The sequence below is a fragment of the Sparus aurata genome, chromosome 22, assembly GCF_900880675.1.
Source record: "Sparus aurata chromosome 22, fSpaAur1.1, whole genome shotgun sequence".
Lineage (NCBI taxonomy): Eukaryota > Metazoa > Chordata > Actinopteri > Spariformes > Sparidae > Sparus > Sparus aurata.
In genome coordinates, this window is record NC_044208.1 from 27,965,673 (window position 1) to 27,992,427 (window position 26,755).

At 44.7% G+C, this 26,755-nt stretch overlaps 1 protein-coding gene across 1 annotated transcript in view; it reads right to left on the reverse strand.

The window, feature by feature from the left end:
• The window catches only part of flrt2 (fibronectin leucine rich transmembrane protein 2), a 47,242-nt gene extending 23,437 nt beyond the window's left edge, over positions 1–23,805 (reverse strand). The window contains exon 1 of the mRNA XM_030405693.1: positions 23,449–23,805. The gene's annotated coding sequence lies outside the window, so the exon portion shown is untranslated. The remainder of the gene's footprint in view (positions 1–23,448) is intronic.
• Positions 23,806–26,755: the final 2,950 nt, after the last annotated feature.

Below are 26,755 nucleotides of genomic sequence, written 5' to 3' on the forward strand. Positions count from 1 at the left end.
TATTTCTCATGACTATCTGCTTTCCCCTGGGTGTCGGGTATCTTCAGGGGAGAGTCTCGAAATGCCTCAGAAAGGTAGTCGGAATGCAGAGACTGCACATGGAAGCGTTTTAGACGAGTGCAGAGCAGGCAGCCGCTGGAGAGATGTAAGACGAAACATTGCTCAACGTCCTCTTCAATGTATCTCTTGCAAAGAGAGTGTTAACACATGTTCAGTTCCCTGGCTATCTAGCCCAGCGTGTGTGTGTGTGTGTGTGTGAGAATGTGTGTGTGTTTGAATATGTGTATGTGTGTGTGTGTGGGGTTGCAGTATAGTAACTGCCATGTCATAGCGGGGGTTGTGTAGAAATACGCCCCTGGGACTTCAGCGCTGGCTTCGGTCCAGCTCAACTGATACGTTAACAAGAAGAACTTGTTCTTATCAATGGGGCGCTTTATTCCTGCTGTACACACACACACACACACACACACACACACACACACACACACCGAAACATCAACAGACACACAGACGACAGAACAGACACAGGAATGAAAACATCAAATATCCCAATAAACTCTCACACACACAAACACACACACACACACACACAAAATTGACTGGCAGACAAACACACTCGAATGCAAATACGAACACACACGGCGACCAATAAGCCCACAGTCAAACAGACAAACACAGCAGCCAGAGAGCAATAAACACACACATACACATACACACACACACACACACACACACACACACAGATGGACAGAGTACACACTCTCTCACACACACACACACACACACACAGCCCACAAGGTACAAAAGCAGTGCTGACATCAGGAATGCTCCTCCAGATTCTCATCGCAGCACCTCACACACACACACACACACACACACACATACACATGCACACACACACACACACACACACACACACACACACACACACGCGCACACACACTGCCCGCTTGTTATTATTCCTAGTTAGAGGAAACTGACTCTTTCGACCAGGAGGAAATTATGCAAAGAACTACAGAACAGCAGAGAGAGAGAGAGAGAGAGATGAGGGAGATTTGTGTGTGTTTGTCTAAGTATAGGCGTGTCCCCGGTGGGTGGGCACACGGACCCCCGCCACCCAGAACCCCACGACTTAAAGGATGACCTGTCAAACATCGGGCAGTTCTGTTATTTCACTGTGTTTTATGACTGGACTTCCTCTCGTACAGACGTGTTACAGTTGTATTTCTGTGACGTTAGCGAGGCGCTCGCTGCCTCCACACGGCACAAAACAATCTCTTTTCTTTTCCTCTGATCCGAGAGCTCTTATTGATACTAGAGCAAAGACTATCGATCCGTCCGCCCCCCTACATTTCACACACTAAATCACAGAGAATGGGCCGTCTGGCTTGTTAGCGCGTCTTTAATCCCAGCACCTGTTGAGATGACAGCAGCTTGAGTGGCATTGATCGACAACACTTGTGAACCCCCGTCCGCCGTCAGGGCGACTAATGGTCTCCCTCTGGAGATCCTCGTGACTGTCGTGGTCGTCGGTGTTGTTGACAGTTGTTATGAGAACGAGCTGAATAAAGTCGTTTGGTTAGTTTTCTTTCGTCTTTCTGTTTGTGCACTGTTAGTGAGCTCCACAAAGCTTACAGGTACAGGAGCCAGAGATCAGGCTTAAAGGGATATTCCTGTGTAAATTTAATCCATGGTCTAAATCACCGTGAACTGTGTTAGACTCCCTCTCGAGAGATCAAGTTAGCAGACCGCTAATTTACAGAGTTTTATCAACCTCAGAAACGACCGCAGGACAACAATACACTGCAGTAAATGGATCCAAATATAAACCGCCACCAAAAAGCTACAAATAATGCTCAGAACAGCACCAAACTTCAGCAACAGTACAAATAGGGTCTCAGCACATAGTCCGGGGCATCTAACCTCCGCTAGCTTAGCTGGATTTCTATTGTGAAGCTAAAAACAGATTTCAACTCTCCTCCATCAGCTTCCGGGTCGGGGAAGTCCCGACGCGACGATTACCGAGTGCGGTTAGAAATGCTCAATTCCGTTCTTTTCCCTGTCCGCTCTCGATAATAACTGTTATAAACTGGCAGGTAAGACACATATGAACTTTGATTGCTTTTCCATGGAGTCATAATCATACATTTTCATCCATGAGCCGCGGAACTCTACTGCACTCGGTAATCGACTCGTCGGGACTTCCCGTCAACAGGAAGCTGCTGCAGAAGAGTGGTATATTTAGTCAGCTTTTCAGTAGAAATCCAGCTAAGCTAGCGGAGGTTAGATGCCCCGGACTATGTGCTGAGACCCTATTTGTACAGTTGCTGAAGTTTGGTGCTGTTCTGAGCATTATTTGTGGCTTTTTGGTGGCGGTTTATATTTGGATCCATTTACTGCAGTGTATTGTTGTCGTGCGGTCGTTTCTGAGGTTGATAAAACTCCGTAAATTAGCGGTCTGTTAACTTGATCTCTCGAGAGGGAGTCTAACACAGTTTCTCTGTGATTTAGACCATGGATTAAACTTACACCGGAATATCCCTTTAAAAGTGCCACCGGCTGAAGTAATGGACCGAACAAATATCAGGCAGCGTATCACGTGAAGAACTGATAGAAACTGGGAGAACAAGGAGACAAAGGAGACAAAGGTGAAGGAGAAGGAAAAGAAGATTCCCATCCCCAGATTCATTCCCACGATGGCCACGGCAAGGTTTCTCTTTCCTTTCTTTCCCTGTGTTGGTGTTTGGCAAACAACTGGTTTTGTGCTTCACTCTGCGACCTCTGATTCTTCTGCTCCGTGTATTAAAATCCTGCGTAACGTTGGCGAACGCTGCGATCTTCAAACAGAACTATGCTTTGTGTCGACTACTTCATTCACTCCAAAACCACTTCATGGAACTGTATCTAGTTACGATTTTTCTTCTTTTCTCTTTTTTGGCACATTTCAAAAATGCCTGCTTGAAATTTGCTCCGCTATTAGACGGGATCGCATACGCAGATGCATAAATCTGGATATTTATAGGTGCAAATTCAGGTGGAAGGGAAAAGAGGACGGAGCCTGATCACTGATCCTGGTTGTTGATGGGAGTGATGGCAGTAAAAAGCAGGAGGAGAGGAGGAGATGAGAGCTCTGTCACCTCCTTGGCTGCCGCTCTTTGCTGACTCTGTGGTGCAGCTTGAACAAAGTGCAGCGCCCGGCTCTTCCCCTGCTAATCTCTCAACATGGCCCACATAAATGAAAAGGCTTTTTGACAGAATTTAATTACAAACAGCATTAGGCAGGTACTTGTCTCTCTCTCCCTCTCCTACGTCTTGCAGACCTCTCACTCTTCCTCTCCTGCAGGGCAGCGATCAACCGTCCACTCGTGCGAGCATTCACTTCACGCTAACTCGGACTGCCGTGCGCATTTTATACATAATCACGTATCCAGTATGTGTAAAATACAGCTCCCGAGGACAACGCATTACTCACACTCTCAGCACACGGCTAAGCAAAGAGTTCAGGTCTGTGTGAAAACCAAACCTGCCATTATTGTCGGAGAAATCTAAAAAGCTCAGCGGTGTGTGTGTGTGTTTGTGTGTTTGTCAGAAGCTTTATCTGTTCACCAAGTCACAAGATCCTGTTGTCTTCAGGAGTCCATTAAAAGCAGCACACAGGACATTAAAACATAACAGAGCCGGCTAACACACTCCATCATTTAGAAAACAACTCATGTACTGTATCTTTTCTCCCCCTCATGTGATTTAATCACGCAGGCCGCCGTCGAGTTCATGAAGACTTTCACTTCTGCCGGTGCCGAGCAGTTTCTTTTTTACGATGGTTTCGGGAAACATCTAGTGAGAGGCGATCACACGCCGTGTCTGCATGTTCCACTTCCAGTTCTATTGTTGGGACATGGGATGTGGGTTTGAAGTTATTGTGAGTGCAGTTATTGTGGTCACGCGTGGACATGTGTTACTGTAAATGCCGTATGAAAGCAGACATTCCTCTCGCAGCAATAACAGCTTCCGAGCGGGAGCCGCGTCTCTGGGATTTAAGAACCGACTCCGGAGTTTTTGTACTGAAGGAAAATACAGCGGTGCGCTCGCCTGCTCGACACTCTCCACAAAAGATTGTGTCAACGTCAACGGCAGCCAAGCAGAGAAACTAAAAAAAGGACTGATCACACGAGAGAACTCCTCTCTCTCCTGACACGGCTGCTGCTTTTCATTCACATAAAGCGAAAAACTAGAAGTAGAAAGCAAATGTTTGGTTCTGTGTCCGAGAGGAGACATCAGTCAGGTGACGACACCACCTGTTAGAGTTATAGTTATAGTTGTTACTATTCAGAATAATGGTTTTTGTGTATACAAAGTTCAGTGGAAGAGTGACAGAAACTTCTCCAGGTGATGCTCGGCCGCGTTAACCATTCAAGGTTTCATCTCCTCGTCCAGCTTACAGGGAGTAAAACTGATCTCCGTTCAGCGGAGAGAAGGGACTGAAGGTGGAGGAAGTCGGCTAGCATCAGCCCAAAAAATACAAAAATTTAAAAATGGAGAAACTCTCGATATGATAAAATCGTTTCCAAAGATTTATTTACCTCATAAATTGAGGAATAAGCGGGGTTTGTTTTGAGCCGGGCGCTGTGTGAAGCAACGACTCGTGGCTATGCTAATGTTAGCTTTTTTGTTTTCTATATATTAAATACCATCTTTTTAAATTTTAAATATATGGTCTGGAGTCCTTTAACACACCTTGGACGTATTAAATAAATGTTACCTTATTTGCAAATTAATTTGTGTCATCATCAGGTATCTTCTCTGAGATCAAATCTATAATTAATTTAAAACAACTTTAAAATATAAAGCCGCTGAGCTCTCCAACTCTTCTGCAGAGGTACAGAACATTTCTCAGTCCTCACAAACACATTAGATCTAATGTATCAAATTTAGGTTTTTTATTTGCTTCAGTGTTGTAAATGAGGGTTTCTTGTTCCAGTCAGTTTTGAGAAGATACAGAAGATAAACTTAAAGACTGGAGAGAATTATTGGAGGGAGCTCACACAGTCGATCGCACGATCGTGGTTTAATATCTGTGAGAACATCTGCAGATGCTGCTGATGGTTATTTTTGTGGGTCATGTTTCTTTTTTAAAAATAAGCTTTAGACATTATTCCAACAGTATGAATAGTTTGCAATTACACTCGTGTTCAGGGACCTACAGTCCTGGGATTAACTGACTATAAAAGGCCAAAAAAAAAAAAAAAAAAAAACCCAACAAGAAAAATCTAATTTGTTGACCTGATGTGGGTTTAAGCGCGCTTTCAATCCAAGTTCTCGTCTCCGTGGTTATTTAAGGCTCCTCTGAAGGCGACTCGTCTCTCCCCCTAATGTCTGCAGTGCTTATGGGAAAAACTCCCCAAACTTTATTCTCCTTTGAAACAGTTTAGTGATCTCTGCGGCAGAGTCAATAAATAGGACCACATAGCATTTTTTTCTCCCGGCGCTCGCTCCCTCGCTCCCTCGCTCTCTCCGGCTCCCCTCTTCCGTGCACGATCCAATTTCATCCAGGCGGAGGTGATCCTTCCTCGGGGCTCGTTCGGCTGGAGGCCGGCGGCCCGTTTTACACGGCGGAGTGCGAGTGAGGGATTTCTAATGACTCTGCACTCTGATAGTCTTCCAGTGGTGCCCAAGGCCTCTCGCCAAGGACCTTCCAACTCGACACAACTACTCATCAAGCAGTCACATAATTCTAGAGTTTAAGGCGGGTTTTGGAGGAGGGGAGGGGGGCCTCCGAGTCCAGGAAGCCCGGCCGTGACGAGTGCTAGCAGATGCTGATTTGTTGCTTCTTTTCACGGAGACGGTTCGAGTGAAAGAGGAGGAAAAGTCTCACTTGAGTTTCAGCGTGTTTAACATCAAAACTGTGACGTTAAGACGAGTGAATCCGTCTTTATTATTGGAACATATTTAAGTCACTCTGCCGTCCTGAGGGAGAGATTTGAAGGGAAAATCCTCTAAGAAGTTTTTCCTCGTTAATGCAAATGTATCCCATGTATAATGAGCGCCTTGTCAAAAATATTAATGGTCCCCTATAAGAGAGTAATTAGTGGTGAAGCTGTCCTCAGGTGTTAGCAGGTAACCTCAACGCGTTCTCATTCAGGCGGATGTGTCGAGCCTGTCCGCGTAAAACTTTTTTTATTATTTATAATAAATCCTGTAAGAGAAAAGAAACATTTACTACAATTTAAAACATTCTTCTGTGTATAAATCCGATCGTTTTCCCCGTTTTATAAAGTTTCTGTGTTGATCTCGCTCTCCACTCTTCAGTTTTCTTCTGTTCTTCTTCTGTTCACACAGCAGAAGTTTTCACAGATTATTATTATTATTATATTTTTCTGCTTCGGTTGGAGTCTGTTTCGGTCTCAGCTGTCACATTCATGCTCTTTTTCTTTGTGCTCCCTTGTTGGACTGCGGTTTGGCAGCGGCGGCGCCTGTCAGGGCAACATCGACTCTTTTGAAGGCTTTGATTGAGTTTTAAAAATAATAATCCTTATTTTTGTTGTTGTATTTTTATTTCAGTAATGTCTTTGAAGGCACGCCGCTCTGTTTCCCCTCCTCTAATACCTCAGAGATCACTTGTCAATCAATCAAACATGTTCAGCTCCGTGACGTCTTTGTTCCGTTTCTGACTTTACAGGGTTTGTTTTTTCTGATGGTGACAAACGTGCTCGTCCGTCTGCTGCAGACTGCATTCACTGCATCTTTCTTATGTTTATCTCTCTCTTTATATTGTGTAATTCAACACTACAATACTTTGTGGTAAAGTGTGATGTCTGAAGCAGAGACAGTTTGAAGTGTTGACCTTCACCAGTAAAAGACGCTTTTATTGAGAGCAGTTGAAATAGCTGCGAGGAGCTGTGATAATCTTCATTAGTGTTGCTGCAGATGTTATTTTTTCATTATCATTACATTCCATCTGCTCGTGTTGCTCACGTTTCAAACGCTTCAAACTCTTTCAGGGTCAGGAGCGTCTCTCAGCCTCTCCCCGCTCCAGCGACCTTCCCTGTTTATACACCGGTTGCTTCGGCTTCTTTTTCTTTTTACATTCAGAGAGATCGTTCAGTTTATACACACTTGAACCCACGTGGATTTCTTCCTCCAGCCCGATCCATCACTTACCCTGTTTTAAACGCTTCCCAGTGCTTCAGTTTCACCCCGAATGTTTAAATCCTTTCAGCTCTCGTCACTTCAACTGAAGCCTCAGCCTCTCTCCTCCATTTACATTCCTGCAGCTGTGAGTTAATGCATCCCAACTGTGACTTCAACTCCCTTTTTTTTTGTGTATTTTAGCGATTTAAAGTGTTCAAACTGCAGATAAACACACGTAATTTTCTATATTTTTTTACTTCAACAGTTACGTGCGTCTTCATTTCTGTAACTAATTATTTCCCCGATGAATCAATTTGTCTTTTTGTCTGTAAACGTCAGAAAAAAAGCAACAAAATGCTCGTCACAGTTCTCCAAATGCCAAATGTGTATTTAACTTTATACCCTAAAACACAAATAAAGGCAGCAGATCCTTTAAAGGTGCAGTATGTATGAAAAATAAGGGGCAACATATGAACAGAGTTACCGCTAATCGAGCTGCCGTCAGCTGGTTTACTGTGCAGCAGTCCAGCGGAGGATTGTTGGTATTTACACTGTTAGCACAGGAACAGACTGGGGCTAGCTGGTTAGCATGCTAACTTCTGCAACACGATACACAGATTGTTATTTCTTCATTTTCTGTTGATAACTTGAGCAGATTTGGCAGATTTTTTTATGTTACTTTCAACTAAAAGTCTTACAAACTGCACCTTTAAGTGTTTATTATATTAGATATCATTACCTATAACTGTTTCTACTGTTTGTTTGAAAATGTCATTTTAATTTCTACTAAAACTGAGCAATATGGTCTTGAAATAACACACGGTTATATCTCGATATTTTAAAATCTCCTCAAAAGCTCTTGGTAAACACGACGACTGGGCGACAAAATTAAATATATATATAGAAAATATTGTGACAGTGTTGTAGAGATGACTGTAGGTACTTTATCAAAATATTAATCAAATTATATTTCAGATAAATAACAGATTTGTGAAAGAACAAGTCTGATAAGTTTGGAAAATGACATCAATTTACTGTAATGACGCCTTAAAAACCAGGACAACACTTATGACATAATTCTAAAATGATTCCCAAAATCTTAGACAATAAATAACCTGAAATAATAATGATAACAATATAACAATGATACCTTTCTGCTGATGTTAACTGGAGGACAGTTGTAAGTTAGCGGGTGTGACGAGCGCTCTTGTCACAGCATGTTTACATCAGTGAATGCTGCAAAATCAACAGCAAATGTCACAGATTCTTTCTTTAACATTAATTAAACACTGCGAGCCTCAGAGGTCGAGGTGACGCCGCGCTGAGCTTCATGTCTGAGGACCTGAAGCGGCAGAAACATGAGAGAGATTAACACAAAGGTCAGTCCCACCGTTCTTTCCTTTGACCCGCATCAATTCTGATGCTGGTTACACTTGCAGGCCTATTACCATCGCTGTGGGAGAACTGGGCGCAAAGTGGCGATGCAAGGCCGTGAACCTCATCCACGTGTCCCTGAGACAGCCGCAGGTATTAGGATGCAGCGGGTGGAGAAGAGGGGGGAAAGGAGAGCACTTAACCTCTGTTGTCTCCACGTTTGGTCATATTTCCCTGTCGCCGTCATGTGCCCGGGCTGATCCCCCACTTCCTTTAGCAAATCAGTGTGTGTCAAAGACAAAACATAACACCGCTGGCACGCAGACACACACACACACACACACACACACACAGACAGAATGCCACTGCAGCGTGGGTTCATCACCTCCATCAAGAATGCTGCAGCTCATCCTTTCAGGAAGAGGGAGTGAAGACACACACTCCCACACGGCTACGTTTCCATTTCTGTGCATGTCTTAGCAGCGCTCGTCCCTCGACGGTCGCCTCCGCTGACATTTCACCAAAGCAAAACAAATTCCACTCATGAGTGCTTTACAATGGACAAGAATAAATGTGTAAGACTACACCCGGAGTAATCAGAGTGTAAAAAAGCCCCCCTGGTAATAAAAAGGAGGACGGAGGCAGAAGAACAACACTGACTGACTGACTGACTGACTGACTGGTGATATTTTGCCTGTAAATGAGGCCGTTTTGTTGTGAATAATGATGCGGCTTCACCCAGTTTACTAGCTAATTTAAAAAAGGAGGGGAGGGGGGGACATTCCCAAGTATGACCCAGTGCAAATTGAGTGGTTTTATTCCTCGTCTGAGCTCTGGTTTTGAGAGAAACGGCCTCGCGAAACCGCTGTTGCTTTTACACGTCTGGGTCCATTTATGTGAGCGGTCCCTGTTGTATCATTTCTCCCCTGTGTTAGCCATACAGCTCCCTCCTCCTCCTCCTCCTCCTCCTCCTCCTCTTTGTCCCTCTTCTCTGTCTTCCCCCCCCAGACACCATATGGGAGACAGAGACGCTGCATGTTTCCGAATGGAAAATTGATTATAAATAGACGATGTGAGGGATGCACGGTAATGATGGCGGAGAGTGCTCCGTCCCTGCAGCACAATGTCACCACAAGCTATCATCTGCCCCGACGCTGCGCTTTGATGCAGCCTGCTGCATACTCTTATGCTTTGACACCGGTAAGTCTATATGCCTCCAGAGAGCTCGCCTAGGGGGTCAACTAATGGGACCACTGCCATCCTCGCTCTTTGCTTTGAAAAAAAAAAAAAAAAGAAGCAATTTCTTTTTTTTCTCCTTCCTGAAGACTTGGTTACAATAACTACAGCTCTCACAAACCCAGATGGAGGACGAGCCGAAGCTACGGCCACGTGAAGAGACGGAGAGAAGGAGTGTAAGTAAGTAAGTAAGTAAGTACCCAGGCCTGCACGATCACGGCCAACACAAACTGACTCACACCTTGGAATCTCTCAATTTGCCTGTAATAAATTGCAGTAGGAAGCAATTGCGTCGCTGATGTGCTGAGGGTGTTGAAACTGAAACCCGTGTGGGGACGGTGGCATGCTCTCCAACAGAACAGCGCCGCATGGTTTGCCATTTCAGTAGCTGGTGAGATGGAAAACAACATATGAATCCTCCCAGTGAGCACAAACTGGGAGATCAACTTTGTAACCTGGCTCATGTCGGGTCTGAACGACGTGTCACAAAACACAAAATGTAGGAATTGTTCTGATAATTTGTTGATTTGTAGGCTGAAAGACGGACGATAGTTTCTGTGAAGGTGCTTCTAAACCGTCACACTGCACCTGTAAAGCTTCCAGGACATCGTAATGGGAGCAATTTTGTACATTAATGTAAAATAATACGTTGCGCTTGCTCGCCATGAGGCACATGCAAGCGTTGCAGCTCCGACCGCTCCGAACCGCGACTTGTGGGGCAGACTTCACGGGCTGCCGAAATAAATACAAGGTTTCAACCAGAACAATGGCAGCGCTCGCGGTGGCTTGACAGGATAATCATCATCTATAATGTGCAAATAAGAGCATATCGTCATCTGAGAGGCCGACTGAAAAGAAACCACATTCAGATTTCTCAGTTCAGCAGATCCCAGCAAAACACAGTCCGAATGTGAGCATTTAATGAACATCGTCAGTGAAAGAAAACCTTCACTCTCAAACAAGTCGAACGTCTTTTCAGGGGAATAAACGCTCACTGGGCTGAATCTCTTTCCCTCTCTCACACAGAAAGTGTTTGTCAAACCTTCATGTTAAGTTGTCACCACCTCAGCTCGCATATTTCCTCACAATGAAACAGAAAAAAACACAACTGACAGCAGCAGCAGCAGCAGCAGCCGCAATTATGAAGTCGACAAAAGAGCGTTCTCAGTGAGACGTGGCGCTGCGGCACAAAGCGCCCGCAGGAAGTCCTGAGAGCGGCTGAAGCCGTGTAACCTGGACGGGCGTCGTGGTAACGCGGCCTTAATGCTCCCGCCGCCGATCTTCTCCTGCTGCATTAGTGTCCAGCTGCGTGGCGGTCAGCTCTGTTTGCTCAGACTGCAGGTGGTGTCGCTGACATGCATTAGTCCCCCTCCCGCCCCCGTAACACGGAGAACAAACAGCGAGCTCCCCGGACCGCCGGAAGGGCCTGACGTAACCGGATAAAGGCGGTCGGAGGGCCTCGTCTGTCCGAGCCGCGGCCTGCAGACTGTATCAAAACAAGGAGCTCTGAAAACGCTTCTCTTTGCAGGTAATCTGGCCTCAGCTGGGTCCGAACTCATGTTATTCTGTTACATTCCCTCACGCCGCCTGCTCTGCTCTCTGTCCAGCTCTTACAAGAAAGAAAACAGACGTTCGCTGACCTTACGACTCACATTCTCTCACAGTGATGTACAGTCTGCACACAGCTGATTTTACATTTTCAAAAATAAGGCCGGTGATGTCTTGTTTTCTCTCTCGCGTGATAGAACAGCATCTCGTGTGCCAAGCCGGCGATAAAGGCTTGTTTCGAAAGCGAGGAGGACGAGATTGGACGAACCTTGTTTGCTCGGGCGAGCGTGAGGGTATCAGATAACGCCGTGCGTGTTTTATTGGGTGACGGACAAATAAAGAATAGCAGAACAACGTGTGGGAAGACAGACACCAGTCTAAAAGCCTCCATTCATCCCTGAGTCATGTTTCACGGGGCTGCAGTGTCAGGTTGGACCCTAATCTCCTCCAGATGCCCCCGCGGGAAAACAACATCCCCGCCTGCAATCGCACACGGAACCAGAACACAACGGCGAACCTTGATAACGTAATTGATTTGCGAGTTTCCGCCGCGGATGTTTCGACTCCATATCTTTCTATTTACTTGTGTATCCCGTCTGTCTTGTTTGGTTTCTTCTATCCTTACTTTTTCGAGTCCTGATCAAAAGTGTATCTCGTTCCACTCATCAAGCGCTTCCCCCCTCCACGCCTGGATGTTCCCGCTGGATGGGAACAGCGAGGGGAAATATATGCATAACCCTCCGCCGACATGACGTCTCGTTTGATGTGGGATTCTCAGATGCCCCCGTCTCTCCACTGTTATTGGGGATATTAAAGTGCTGCGTGGCTTCGGTCTCTCCGACTCCTTAATACAAACACACACAGCATCGTTTGCAGAAGCCAATTCCATTTCCTGCTTTGGAAGCTCGCCTCGCCGCGCCGCTCTGTTGTTCGGAAAAGTAAATATAATCTCAGTCCAGGAACTTCAGAGCAGAGGAGGGCTGCTGCTGGAGTCAGGATTGATTTATGAGGTTATTAATGATAATCATATTCATTATCTGCTAATTTACTGATAATAGTAGGGTTTTAAAATCATTTGATCTGCAGAGCCACACATGAAACGTAACACAGTTGTACCTTTATGTAACTGGGACTGTCTGTAACTGGGTTCTGTTGTTGTTGGGTGTTTTTTTTTGTTTTTTTTATATTTAAATAAAGGTTGAATGAGTTAATAATTAACAGAACAGCTGCAAATCTGAAGCTGAAGTCAATGAATGTTTTGCAAGTTATACTTCTACATTTTGGCACACATGAGGATGAAACAGGATTACGACCACCCCTGTAGAATAAATATTACAGGTCCGGTATGTTCAATTTGTCGGCGCTGAGGGTGCAGATTGGAACCAACTGAACACCCCTCATCCACCCCCACCCTCTCCCACAGCAGCTGCTATATACAATACACAAACAGAGAATCTGAAGTGTCGGGTTTGTCCGCTCTTTCACAACAAAATGACTCGTTTCACCATCAGAATTTGGTCCATTCAGTCTTGACAACATTTGGTACTCAACAACATGACTTTTAAACTGGGAGTGATGTCATTTATGATCCTGGGGGAGATTCCAGACCCACAGGCAATAGGGACCGGGTGAACGTCTTGGGGGCAGGTCAACCTGGGTCACGGGTTTCACACCTTGTGGGCCTATTGCCCTGTTCTTTGTTCTGCAGCTCCTCGTGGCAATAAGGCCCTAGTAGTAGTCTTGCAGAGCCAAAAATAAATTCTAGGGGCGGCCCTGACCAGCTGAAGTCTCTAACGTACACAGTATATATGGGCATCACAATGCGGAAGATCGGGGTAATTTTATACCCATGAAGTCAAACGTTTTTGGGTTTATGTGCCACTGAACAGTTTTGGCTCTGACGGCGTGCTGCAGATATAACGTTCAAAAACTCTTAACAAACACACGATTCTTAGTTTCAGTTGATTTTACACTAATGAAAACATAATCATGAGTATTACATTTAATCTCTGCCTCTAATCCCCTTAAATCTTCACAGTGGACCATTAAAACTACAGCCAGGAGCTGATTAGCTTAGCTTAGCTTAGCATAAACACTGGAAACAAGGTCGACACATGTCATCGCCTGTAAAGTGTTATATTTTAGTTTTGACTCAACAAATGTGATACAGTGTGTTCATTGGCAGGTGGTAGGCAGGTTCTCTCACCTGTGAGAGCCATGCTAGCTGTTTCCAAAGCTAAGCTAACCAGCTGCTGGCGTTAGCTTCAGACAAACATGAGAGAGGCATCAATCCTCTCATTCCACTCTCAGCTACAGTAGAAAGCAAACAAGGGTTTTTTTCCTTAAACGTCAAGGTAATCCTTTAAGCAGCAAAGTTAATTAGACAAACATCCGCGAGTTGTTTCAGCATTATATGTGATTGATTCCCGACGTTAAATCTGTCCGTTTGTGTTCAGACCTGCTGCAGACGGACTGGAAATACCTCGACATCACGATCTGTTTCAAAGGCTCCCAGTGTCTGAGCGCGGGGGGGGGGGGGGGGGGGGATGTATCTGTCCTTGTAAAACACAACCGTAAATACACATAAATGAAATTTACAAGCCAATTACATATCTGGAGTTGATTCAAACTTGTAAACACTGGAGGAGGCGGCCGAGGCAGAGGCAGAAGAAGAAGAGGAGGAAGAAGAAGAAGCTGAGATAAGCAGGTCTTAAAATAACTAGGCCAGTCAAACAGAGGTGTGGTCGGGGACGGACGGTGCTGCTCCCGCTCCGGGCCGGGTCTGTCAGAAGGTCATGTGAAAGTGGAATGTGGCTGAGCTGGACGCTTGCCAGAGGCTGTTAGAGTCAAGGAAGATTATTTTTCTAAAAAACAAAGTGAAAACTGTACGTCACCTGGGAGAGATTATTCCTCCCGCTTTCAATACGCTCCAGGTTATTTGAATAATTGGGTTTTTTGGAAACACGTGACGTGTTCCTCGCCGCGAGGCAGAGACCGATCGGCCGCGTGTTGTTTCAAGAAAACATCCGAGCGACGTAATGAACGGCCGGGGCCTTTTTGCACGCTACACTACTGGACAAACAATTACCTGGCAATTACTGTGGAGCTTTTTGAGATAGAGGGGGAATGCATCACTCAGCAGGGCAGCTGACAGCGTGAGCTAACTCAGCAAGCGACATGCAAAATAGGAAAATAACGGTGTTAGAGTGCCAGAAGAGGAGATCGTCCGTGCAAAGCGCAGAATAAACAAGGAGGAGAAGGCAACACAAGGAAGGAGGGAAAACAAATGTGTGTAGACAGGTGAAAGGAGCACACGCAGACAAAAAGAGATGTATCCGAAGAGAAGTGAACACATATTCTGCCTCTCCGGTGAGCGCTGTCAGAGCCTCAGAGCCTGGATGACTGAAAACAGGTCGGGCAGGGAACCTCGGCCCGGACAGAACGTGTTCTGAGCTGTTCTACTGAGGATGAATCACGAATCAGGCGGTATTAAAGCAGTACATATAAACAAAATGATTAAATGTGCTCCCATAAGAAAAGGATGATTCCATTTCTTGATATTATGCAGCGGATTTTTATTTGGCTGAGAGGGTTTTAATAAAAAAAGGAAAAAAAAAAGTTTAAGGTGAGCAATAACAGGAAGTCCAGGGAGTTGCATAACATCCTATACGCTGGATGGTTTGGAATTGTGTTGTTGTGACTAGACTTGTGATCCAAACCCACGTCCGTGAGTCATGTGTTTGAGTAACGCAGCAGCGAAACTGACAGCGTCTGGTGAGACAAAAGCCTCAGAGAGCAGGGTTGAGGACGGGATCCTCGGGGGAGATAAGACGGAGGAATGGGCGAAGACAGACGCTGGCAGCTCAAATCTTATTCCTCGCCGTATCCAGATTGGAATCAGATTGCCTCTTTATCGAGCGTGGACGGCGAGGAACGCGTAGAAGTGGAACTGTAGGTGGTACGAAATCTGACTCAAATCAAATTCTAAAGCGATGGAGGCGAGCCACGCAAAATCAAGTTTTAAGCCGTCCTTTACGTCAGGCAGTAACACGGAACACATGACGGTGACATAACATCTGGCCGACAGTGGAGGAGGTACCTGCAGTCACCACTTAGGTCGGGCACCAGTTATATGAAGTGAAAACGCACTGAAAAATCCTGTTTATAGAAAGTAGAAGTACAAAAATGTATCAGAGAAATGTATTTAAATCATAAAGCACCGTCCTTTATGATGGATTAACTATTATAGATGACTATTAGAACTATTTAAGTAGAAATAAATTTGTTTTAAATAAAAATAACACCACAAATATTTTAAAAAAGAACATAAAAACATTTTTATCAGTTCGGACAGCTTGATTCAAGTCTTGTGAAGCCTCGAGATCCAAAACTAATTGAGAAAAAATGTTATTTAAGGCCTCGTTGTGCAGTTGAGCTCGTGCATCCACACAAAAACAATGTCGATAACGTTGTTTCAGATCAGTTTAGGATGTCGGGTGTTTCACTAAGTTGGGATGACAAAAAAACAAACTTTAAATGCCTCCGTACAGCTCGTGTACAGCTCGTGCACTTAAAGTTTGTTTTTTTCAGTTGTTATCTATGTCCCCGTCTACTTCAAGGTGTGTAGGAGAATGCTGCAACACTTGCTGTGAAGCCTGGAGGTGAGCAGATACCGATCTTTTGTTTTTTTTGTGGGTGAACTGTTCCTTTAATACGGACGCATCCATGTGTTGAGCAGCATGTGTGATGTCAACATTTTGCTCATTTTTAGCATGCGACAGGACAAATGTGAATTAGAATACCCGTCTGCACACAGTGATGATGAAGATGATGATGCTGTGCGAAGGATACACTGCACGTATTATCAACGGTCCGTAACAAATAATGTTTATAAAGCGTAAGTGTTGATTGTAATCGTTCGCAGCTGTATTCATTCAGCATTTCTTTCCAATTCTTCTCTCTGATTGAGGAGTTAATTTATGCCGCGCTTAAAATAACTAAACCAACACGAGGTTGGATGATATTCCTTTAAGTGCTCAATAAAACAAAACATGATTACATTTAAATAAGATATGTTAGCACAACAGCGCAGTGCCACTTTGATTGATATTCCCTGGAACAATCAACAATTTGATTGGAGGAAAATGGAGATATGTTTTGTTGCAAATGAACCCTTTGGTTCAAAACGAGTCACTGGAACGAAAACCATCTGAAACCTGCAGGAGAAGTGGAAGAATCGCTCCGCTAACGACTCGCGGATGCATGAAACATGATCAGGAGGCCCAGCCGACGCTTTCTGGATGGAGTCGTGAGCCCTAAAAGGTTTTGATTGTAATCTGAAAAGCAGCTCACCCTCTGAAATGCTCAACTAAAGTAGAAGTACAAATGCTGTACTCGTGTAAATGTAGTTTGCTCTCCACGTGAAACATGGCCGCACACATCAACCTCCTCGCCTCTGACGCTGCTGCGTGCACGCCGCTGTTTCTCCTCCCATCCCTCGTCTGATCTGCAGTTTGCTGTTTCGTTTCAATCTAAAAATAAAAAAGTTCCCCGTCACCACGAGAACTAATCTCGATAGGTTTACAATGCCCGAACACAAAATGCACCGTCGCTCGTAAATGACAAAAAAAGGTTTTTTGGTCCGAAAGATCAGACTTACGAGACAAATTGAGTTTTTATGAGGTGTGAACATAAAATTTAAGATAAGGAGGGGGTCGAGGTGAGCTCGGCGGGGTCGCTTTGGCTCCAGAATGCATTCAGCGGCATGAAGCCTCCTAAAAAGTTCAGTGTGGTTGGAGCAGAAAATCAAGGAGGCAGAGTTCTGTGTTGTTTGCTCGTACGCCTGCTGGCAGCTGCTGCGGCTGGCATTCGCCGTCGCTCTTTTGGCTGCTTTCAGAGGGCTCCAAAGCAAACAAGAAGTGCCCTGCTTATGGGCCGTAAAACTCGTGCGTCAGCTCACTCCATCACACGCAGCACTGTGCTTCTCAAAATGGCATGAAATGTTTACATTCGCTTTTGAAACTGATACAAAATGTTCGAGCGATTCCAAGTTATGATGATACGTTTGAGGGAAACGACAGAGATGTATAGGAGGCCATCTTTAATCTGTGGCTGTGGAGCGTAACTTTTTTAGTTTTTCCAGTTAGCAAATACATATAGAACAATATCTTTTTGATATGTGGACACGTCTCAGGTTCAGACCTCTGTGTAGACACGGCAGCTGCTAACTGATATCTGAGACACGCTGTCAGGATGATATACGACTGACTGGAGCACGTTCCTGACATTTGTAGCCTGCGAGCGCTGATATATGACAGTTTTCCCTCCTTTGTCTAAACTCATAGACTTTTAAGTTACGGCAACCAACTTTAAGGGCACATTTTGATGAAAGTTCAGTCGGAAAGTTGAAGCTAGCAAGCCAGGCTAACTAACTTCCACTCAGGACGGGTGAGCTAGTTAGCCAAGCTTGCTAACACACACAGTTACAGCTGTGTTCAACTGAAGGAGCAGTTCTGGTCTTTCTTTAATACAGGCAGTCTTGTAAACGCTCCTCCATGATACATTATATAAATCTATAGTCAGTGTTTTCAACTTGTTTTCAACAGAAAGCAAAGCAGAAATATTTGTTGGCTAACCCGCAAGTTAGCATCTCCCTCGGTCCTTCAACATATAGATTATCTTCAGAAAACACTTTTATGATTTTGGAAGAGCAAATGCAATCATCAGAAGTGAAAAGGTAACGTCAGGCTGTGAAAGGAAAAACATTGCGGTCGCTTCAACGTCACCACAGTGGGCCTGCAAAGACGGACTGTTGAGTAGATGAGCGTGATGTCGTCTCGTTTAGCCACTTGTTAGCAAACGCTGTTTTAAAGACAACATAAAGGCTCTGCAATTAAATGTTGGACATTTAATGATGTATTTTATGTTGTACACCAAAACGTGTAGACATGTTCAGCCTGTGGTAACCACACATCTTATTTCAGCCATTTAAATCATAAAACTTGCTCAAAAAACCGGCTGACTTTGAGAAGAGGGAACCAGAAGTGCAAAAATGCCGTTCACTGTTTACTATTATAATACTATAAATCGATCACTCTACACTAGATGACTTTTAATATCTCGGACGAGTTCTGGCGTCTCATTTAGCCGCTGTAGCAACAACACAAGCTAATTCAAGCATCTAATTTCCACGATGCTCATGTCTCTCCAGGTTTCAGGACTCAGGAATTAAAAATTCAGGAATTAATACTTTGCATATTAAGCATTAAGAATCAATGAAAATTAAAGATTTCCTTCGCCCGGACGTTGGTCTCGCCTCGAGACGAAGAGACGGCCACATGAGAGCTCGTTCAATCAAACATATTACCGACTCTCTACGAGACCGAGGAGCTGACGTCTGATCAGAAAGAGACTGGGTTTGTTTCTGAAACGTCACTGAAGGGCTAAATAAACAGCGGCTGGTTAACCACCTGTGTGTCCACCGGACCTGAAGTGATATCCTAAAAAATACCCACAGAGATATTGAATCTACCAAACTGAAAAAAGGTACTAAATAACAAGACAAGCTGAAATCCAAAACTGAAATCAGGGAAATGTAGCTATTAGCAACAAAAGAGAGATTTCAGTTCGACAGGCTCGTTCTTGTTACAGTCATGTCTTTTCCACAATTGCTATCATAAAAACTAATTTCAAAACCAGCCCAATTACACGCCAGTCGGTTAATGTCATATTTACAGAGTGGCAGCTCCTGGTTCTGGTTCCACGCAGAAGGGCAACACGAGTCGGGTTTTAAATGGCTGTTTTGTATGTTTATGGGCTTTTCTTCGTCTCTAAGTGGCTTGAATTGCGGAGCGTTTTCAGAACGTTGTTACCGCAGCAATCAAAGCTGTGATTTTCCTTTTTATGCCGCGGTGTAAAGAACAATCAGGAGGTGTGGGTAAATGTTCAGAGGCTCATTTGAAGGAAAGGGAATCATTTGTCACCTCTTGAGTTTGGAGGCGTTTACCATGAAACTGAATGTAAAAAAAAAAAAGAAAACACACACTGGCAGATGAAGGAAAAGTAAAGATAAGTTATTTTTTCCTCCCGTGTTTTGCTCACAGGTCAAAGTTGCGTCCTGGTGAAGTGTTTTTTTTCACCCTTGCGAGGGTGTTCTGCCTCTGTGACTGACAGGTCCGACACAAACCGAGCCTGAGCGGGTCACGAGTGGGAGATTATGAGGGTTTGATGAAAACAGCTACTGCCAGGATTAATCACGCGTGGTGTTGGATCGCTCCGTCGAGGCCTCCGGACACGTGTGAGACACTTGAGGCGAGATCGGCGCGGTGTTTTCTTTACGCTGCTCCTCGTGTTGTTCCGATCACGTGTCTGAGCCGCTGACTATAATCTAATGATTGGACTCTGAACGTCCAGGTATTATCTTCCGAAAATATACATTTGTGACATTCTTTAGCTTTGTGTTTATTTTAAAAAAGGAGGCACGAGGAACTTAAGCCTTGTAGGCAGAACGTGGGCTAACTTGCAGATGTATATATAGTCTCGTTTTTTTTTTTTTTTAATAGACACTTAACTCCAATTAACCCCCATTCTCCTCTTTGCCTGTAATCACATTATCCTCTGGTATTTGAGTCTATTTTTCTTTCATCCGAGGGAGGCCGTGTCCTCCTGCTACATGCCCGCAGAACGGCGAGGTAGCGCAGGAACAAGCTTCTCCTTGTGCTGGATCTCCCAGTTGGCCAGAGACCACGTCTATAGTCTCCTCCCTCTCTCTGTCTCTCTGTCTGTCTCCCCCCTTCCTCACCCTCGGATCTTTCTCAATGCTCCCCTCACGGTCCCTTTTTTAGCCTCTTTTCCTTCTGCTCCGTCGCTGCATATCTGAGCTCTGCCCTCGGGCCGCGTCCAGCGCCAGACAACGTCTGATTCATGCCTTCAGTCTGCTCCCGGGTCAGCTGACTCTATAGTACTATAGGACTGTCGGGGGGGGGGATTGATTCCCGTCAGTCGACGCCTAATTGATTCCAGCGTCCTGTAAGTGTGCCTAAATAAGAAGGTAATTTAAAAGAACAGTTGAATATTTAAAAGCCAAGAATTCCACAAAAAATCTTCTTATCACATCTGTCTTTATAATTTAAATGTGATACATTCGGACAAAGTGAGTTATGATTGCTGTCAGAATAATGATGTCAAATCTGGCGACTGGACGTCTTAAAACGGACAGTTGGAAACAGAGGCTTTGGATCCGCGGCGCTTTTTTCTTCCCCGGCACAAAAACACATTCCAGCTGTCGACTACGCTCATTCATGTGCCTCCGTATAAAACCGCTGCTGACTACCTGCCTGTCCCCCAAAGCAATTACAGGTGAAGGAGCTCCTTTTCAGCACTTGAACCCGTACGCGCCCACAAAAAAAAAAAAAAAAGGGTGCATGTTGAGCTGTCACCCACTCCGACACTTCAGTGACATATTTTCAGAACTGATTCAGGAATGATGAAGCGTGAAAATTGCAGTGATTTTGAAGGATCGGTGAATGTCAGCTCAGTTCGGCTCACACAATTCAACCGCAAGGCATTAAAAACATTAAAAAAGAAAGAAATATTGTACTCTGCTGCATTTATTATACCGCTGCGGCTGCTGGTTACTTTACAGATTAAGATTTTATACCTTTAATATGAGATGTTATAAATTAAGGGTGCAAATACGGAATATTTTCTCATTGATTTATCTGAGAATTATGAACGTATTGGTTTATTTAAACATCTTTAAAAAGCCAAAAATGAGAAGCATCTGTCTGTCAGATGTTCTGTAAGACTAGAGTAATAAAAACATAAAGTAGTAAAAATAACTCCAGCATCAGCAGCAGCATTAAAATGTTCTCACATGTTAATCTGTCAGCAATGCAATTCCAATCATTTTATATTTAACAGGAGCTATTCTGATGTCATGACAAGTATTTTTACTTTGGATAATAACAGAACGCTCTCTTCAATAACTATTCAACAGAGGAATTTTTCTCATGGAGAAGTCGGCTTATCTGTACAGCCTCATATTGTATATTTCAATAAAAACAATTTTAATAATCAGCTAAAAGTCATCGACAAACAGTTGAAACTGTTAGTTAAAGTAGTAGAACAGCTAGAGTGCAAACAAGTCCATCTAAACAATTCAAGGTTTTTAACAAAATACAATTCTTCTGCCGCGTCCAAACTTTAAAATCATCTGAGGCGAGCTCGGTGAGGACGAGCTGGTCGGAGCTGACGAGGAGGCGCCTGACTCCGTCTGACAGCAGCGACAGGCACATCAAACAGAGCAGGTCGGGAGCCGCTAATGTTCCCTGACAACGCACAACAAGGCCGACCTTTAACTTCCTGTCTATCGGAACAAACTTTATCTATAAAGAGGGTACAAAATCAAAAACTCCTCAGTAACGCTCGACTAATGTAAAACTCATGAGACGCGATGCGAGAATTCATGCGGGATGAGCGGATTCCTGTTGCTCAGCGTTAACAAGTGATGAAGCTAAATGACTCTGTGTGATTAGTTCACACTTAATCAGCTCAGGAATGTTAATTCACAGTTACTTCAAACGATAATTGATATGCGACCAAATTAGCTGGATTCCAGTATTTTCCCAGCCTCGGTTTCTGTTCTCATAGAAACACAAAGCCTTTCTTTTTTAAATCCAACTGGCCGTCAGATGCAAACACTCGCATATTAAAACAGTCACACAAATAAACTGAAATTATGATCTTGATGCGTATAAACAAATGTATGAAGCTTCTGTGAATTAACATTCCTTCATCGCATGATTCACAGTGTGAACTCGCCACATAAAGTCACAGAAACTCAGGAAGTCGTGACACATCCTGCAAGAATGCGTGCATTAAATCACATGTTAGTGTACGTATATGATCAGTTCCTTCACAGCGTTACCCAGAAGTCATTTCTGCACATCTGCTCCTCGCAGGCCCTCAGCTAACAGCCTGTACATCTCTTGAAAATAAAAAGGCATTTATTAAGCTAATGAAATGTTAGCGCTTGTGTCAACGCCGGCGGGATATTTGCGATTGTTCTATAAGTCGTAATGTTTACTCATTAGTCTCCATCCATTGGCAGTCATGCTCTGGGATTTGGCACGGCCGGTCTGTTTGTTAAGTAAAAAACCTGCGAATAAAACAGCTTTGTAAATTAAGTGCATGCAGGGCAGCGTTCCCCCGGCTGGAGAAAGAAAAGAAAAAAAAAAAAAAGCTTTTGATCATAGAGATGTCATTATTTCCCAAGACGCGCGGTGTGTTTACCTGTGAGGAGCAATGGAGCACTTCACACCCATTTAAATAATGAGACCGTCGCACAAGATGTCGGAGATAATTGTAACTGTTTCACCTTAGACATTTTTAAAGTTATTGCTGGAAATGCTCACAATTATTTTAAATTGCTTTTCTGCTGTGAAAGGAAGAGCAGGTGGCAGAATGTAAACTGGCCCTTACATTGTTCTGGGTTAAAAAAAAAAAAAAAAAACACAACCCCTGAGGACTGTTTTTCTGCTTTTTTTTATTGTTATTATTTCTCTTTTAAATACAGTGTACTCAACCTTTTATTTGGCATCTCCTGTAGGCCACCCATTAAAGTCATTACCGCGTTCAAAACTTTGTTTTAAAGGGATTTGTCACCCCGGAGGTTGACGAGACGAGTGCACAAGGTCAGAGAGAGGCGCGCTGAACAACAGGCAGTGAACTAGAAAGAAACATGGCAGCCATGAATAATGCATAGATGAAAGGTTTATCTAATGGCACTCTTAAAACTTTTAAAAGTTGATCTTTGCTTTCAGCTGGAGACGCTCTCGGCTGAGGGGGGAAAAAAAAAAAAAAAAGCCCCTTTCGCTAACTCGCTCTAGTCGTCCTCAGAACTCAGCTTGAGAGAAACTCTGATTGGTTTAATTATGTTTGCTGTGATTAAGCATCTTAACGGCACTCGTCACAATATGAGACATGAATCACAATGATTCTGAGATGTGACATTTAGAAAGACAGAGCAGAAATTCCTCTTATTTTCTCACTTTTTCTTTCACTCACAGACAAAAAAAAAAAAGCCACACAGTCGCTGAACTCCTCACAAACACACACACACACACACACACACACTCCGGCAAGTTGAAGAGGGACACTTACCGTCTTTGGACACTTGGCGGTCATGGCGGGGTCAGAGACGAACAGGGACGCAGACAGAGGGGAGAGCGCGACCTCGCGGCATTACACTCACATCCCGGGCTCCCAGACGCGAGGACGAGACCGACGGGGCTCGTTAACTTGAAAGCTCGGATGGAGGGCGGCCGGCTCGCTGGAGTGTGTCGAGAGGGGAAACTGCAGGCGGCGGTCGGTCAGGCCGCTGGGAGAGCAGCGAGAGGGCGAAAATGAGACAGACAAAAGCGGGGAGGATTCAGAGATGCCAGCAGTTTCTCCTTCCTCTTCCTCCTCGTTTTCTCTGGTGTAACTTAACCCCTCGGAGAGCCCCGGCGAGCAGACGCACAGAACCAGTTCCAGACCTGTCCTGCACCAACCAGCGGCCGCCTCTCTCCCCCTTCTCCTCTCTCAGTTTTCTCTCCTCTCTCTGTTTTTTGGTATCACTTAACTCTTGATTCCAGGGCCCGGCGATGAGCTCACCGCTGGCTCGGGTTTCAGCGCCTTTACTGGAATGCGAGGGCAAGTCTCGCGGAGAGGCAGAGGTGCTGGGGAGGTCAAAGGCTACTGGGCTAGTGTGCAGGAACAGAGAGGAGAGGAGGTGTCTGTCATCTGAGGGGGAGTTCCAGTGGAGGGATATCTGAGGGGCCTGGAGAGCCGAGAACAAAACAGGAGTCACAGGGGTCACGGGTTACGGAAGTTGCAGGGGCCGGGCAGCGCTTGACGGCTCTGGAGGCCACGGACTCGAGGACACCGAGTACATTTACACGCTTAAATACACACTCACACACACACGCACCCACACGGACAACCTCGCTTAAGTGCTAGATTTATTGCTCACTTAGAGAGCGGGGTGTTGTCCTCGGGGAGAAAGCCTGCTGTTTCAACATTTCAGCAGTCTGGGGTTAGAGATATGAATTATACAAATCAAACACATACATAACTAATGAGGGCGACCACAATCACAGGAATGATAATGCTTGTGTTTGCATAACGCGTGGACGGATTGTGACACGGCGCTTCAGGCCTGAAATCAGGAGGAAAAATCGGTAAAATGCTAATTTAAAAAAACTGAAACAAATAGTCTCAGGAGCAGCATGAATGTGTGTGGATGTGAAGAGTTAAAGCTCCTACAGGGAGCACAGAGTAGGGTAAAGACTTTCAAGCTGGTTCTGACCCGGCAGATCTAATACAGGAAAGCAGCTCTGCTGTTTGCAGGAAACAGCGAGCTAACAATGTGCAATCAGGAACCCTTTTATAGAGCTTCAGAGTTTCACGGGGCTTCATTTATATTTCATTTCCTTTTTCAAAAGTCTGTTTTTCTTCAAAATGTTGTTTTTCTTCTGCAGTTGTCAGTCTGCACCCTCGACCGTCCAGAGAACAACAGGCCCTGCTAGCTGTCGTTAGCTAGATCCTGGTGCCGGTGTGTGTGTGTGTGTGTGTGTGTGTGTGTGTGCGTGTTACGTATCGGGGACCATTTCTGGCATAAACACCGACCATGTCAGGACCAGCAGTCGTCATGGAGACCAAAGTGATGTCCTGATACGCCAACATGTCTGAGGTCCTCATTAAGTTTAGGGCTGAGGTATTAATTGAGGTTAGGTTGAGGTTGGGCATTAATTGGTTTGGCTGCACAAATTAATTGAAGTCTATGTAAAGTCCTACAAAGGATAGCTGTGTGTGTGTGTGTGTGTCGCTGCAGATGCACCAATTTACAGCCACTTCTTTCACAATATAAGCCTATGGGAAAAAAGTATTTTAGGGCCCCAGTGCATTGTGGATGTTGTGATTTCACAGTTTGGCCACTAAACCAAATTGTCTCCGAACGCCCGGTGCTTTTCGTCGGGGGCTAAGTGGGTCACATCTGTAGTCTTGTTCATGTTGCCAGATTAGTTTGCAGACAAATAACGGCCCAAATATGATCTATAATAAACAATGAAAATGATTAATAGTATTTTGGCTCATCATAATAATTTGAGCGTTAACACAGAACACAGGCGGCTACACTGTGCAACGAAACTGCCTTAAATATTTGGAAAAATCAAATAATAAAAAAGGTACAGCACAATCTTATTACGTAATACTCAGATTACATTTTTTAAACAATTCTTTGCACAATGCAATCGAAAAACTGAGCAACTGAGCAGAAAATTGCCCAATCTGGCAACACTGGCCTTGTGAAATGGACTTGATAAGGGAAGGCTGGTCGCTGCAGTTTGTGTGAAGTCTGTTAGGATTATACTGAAGTGGAATTACAGCATGAAATATACACAATAGAATCAACAAAACGCCCTGTTAATGAATATGCTGACACTCACTGGAGTATACTGCACAAAAATGCCCCTGATAAACACCTGATAAAAGTCCCTCTCTTCACTTTAAATATATTTATATATATATAGTTTGTCCTGTATTGCTTCATGTTGGCTGCCCTCCTCACTGTTTTGTTTTATTCCATCTTTATGTAAATAATATAGGAAAAAAAAAACACTTTAAGGTCAAAAGTTCACAAAAAGAAACTTTCTGCTTCAGATTAAATTCCGAGCTGTATTATGTAAATGCAGAGCTGTTCCTGTCACTGACACCTGTGTTTTTGTGCATTTGCATGCGCTCCTGTAACGCAATGCAGAAATATAGCAGGTACACTCTATACTAATTATATGGTGTTGGCACCACCTGTGGCGATGCAGCGGAGGTGTGAGGAGGGGGCTGCTCAGTCCCACGGATGCCACCTGAAAACACGAGCCAATTACAAACTGAGGCAGAGAACACAGTTGCGCCGCGAAGGACGCCGTCGTCGATGGTTTTGTCTGCGTCACAAGAATAACTGTGGCTAATTGAATTGCTCGGCATGTGTTTGTTTATTGTGACGCCGGTCGCTCTGCTGTTTACTCTCCCTGTCGTCTGCAGCTCCGGCTGGCTTTGAACTGCAGCTCTGCCGGCCCGGCGCTGCTCCAGCCGCTGGGAATGTGTGGTCTTTATTAAAAAGGAGAGGAAGTGTGCGAACGAGCTCTGCAGGCCCAGCATCTCAGGAATCTTGATCCCTTTTCCCCCCTTGTGGCACTTTTCACAAGCGGGGCCCTGCTAATCGCTTACACTGATACCAGGGTTCTGTAGGAGGCCCCGGTTCTGGGAGAAAGAGGCCGGGGGGGGGAGGCGGCGAAGGCTGAGCAGCGCTCTCCCCCGTCTCCCTCGCCCCCTTCCTGGTTTGTGCGGCATGCTGGGAAGTCGGCTTGCACGCTGTTTGTGCAGATGAGTGTCGGAGCGGGCACACCCTCTGCGGGCCTGTTCCCATGGG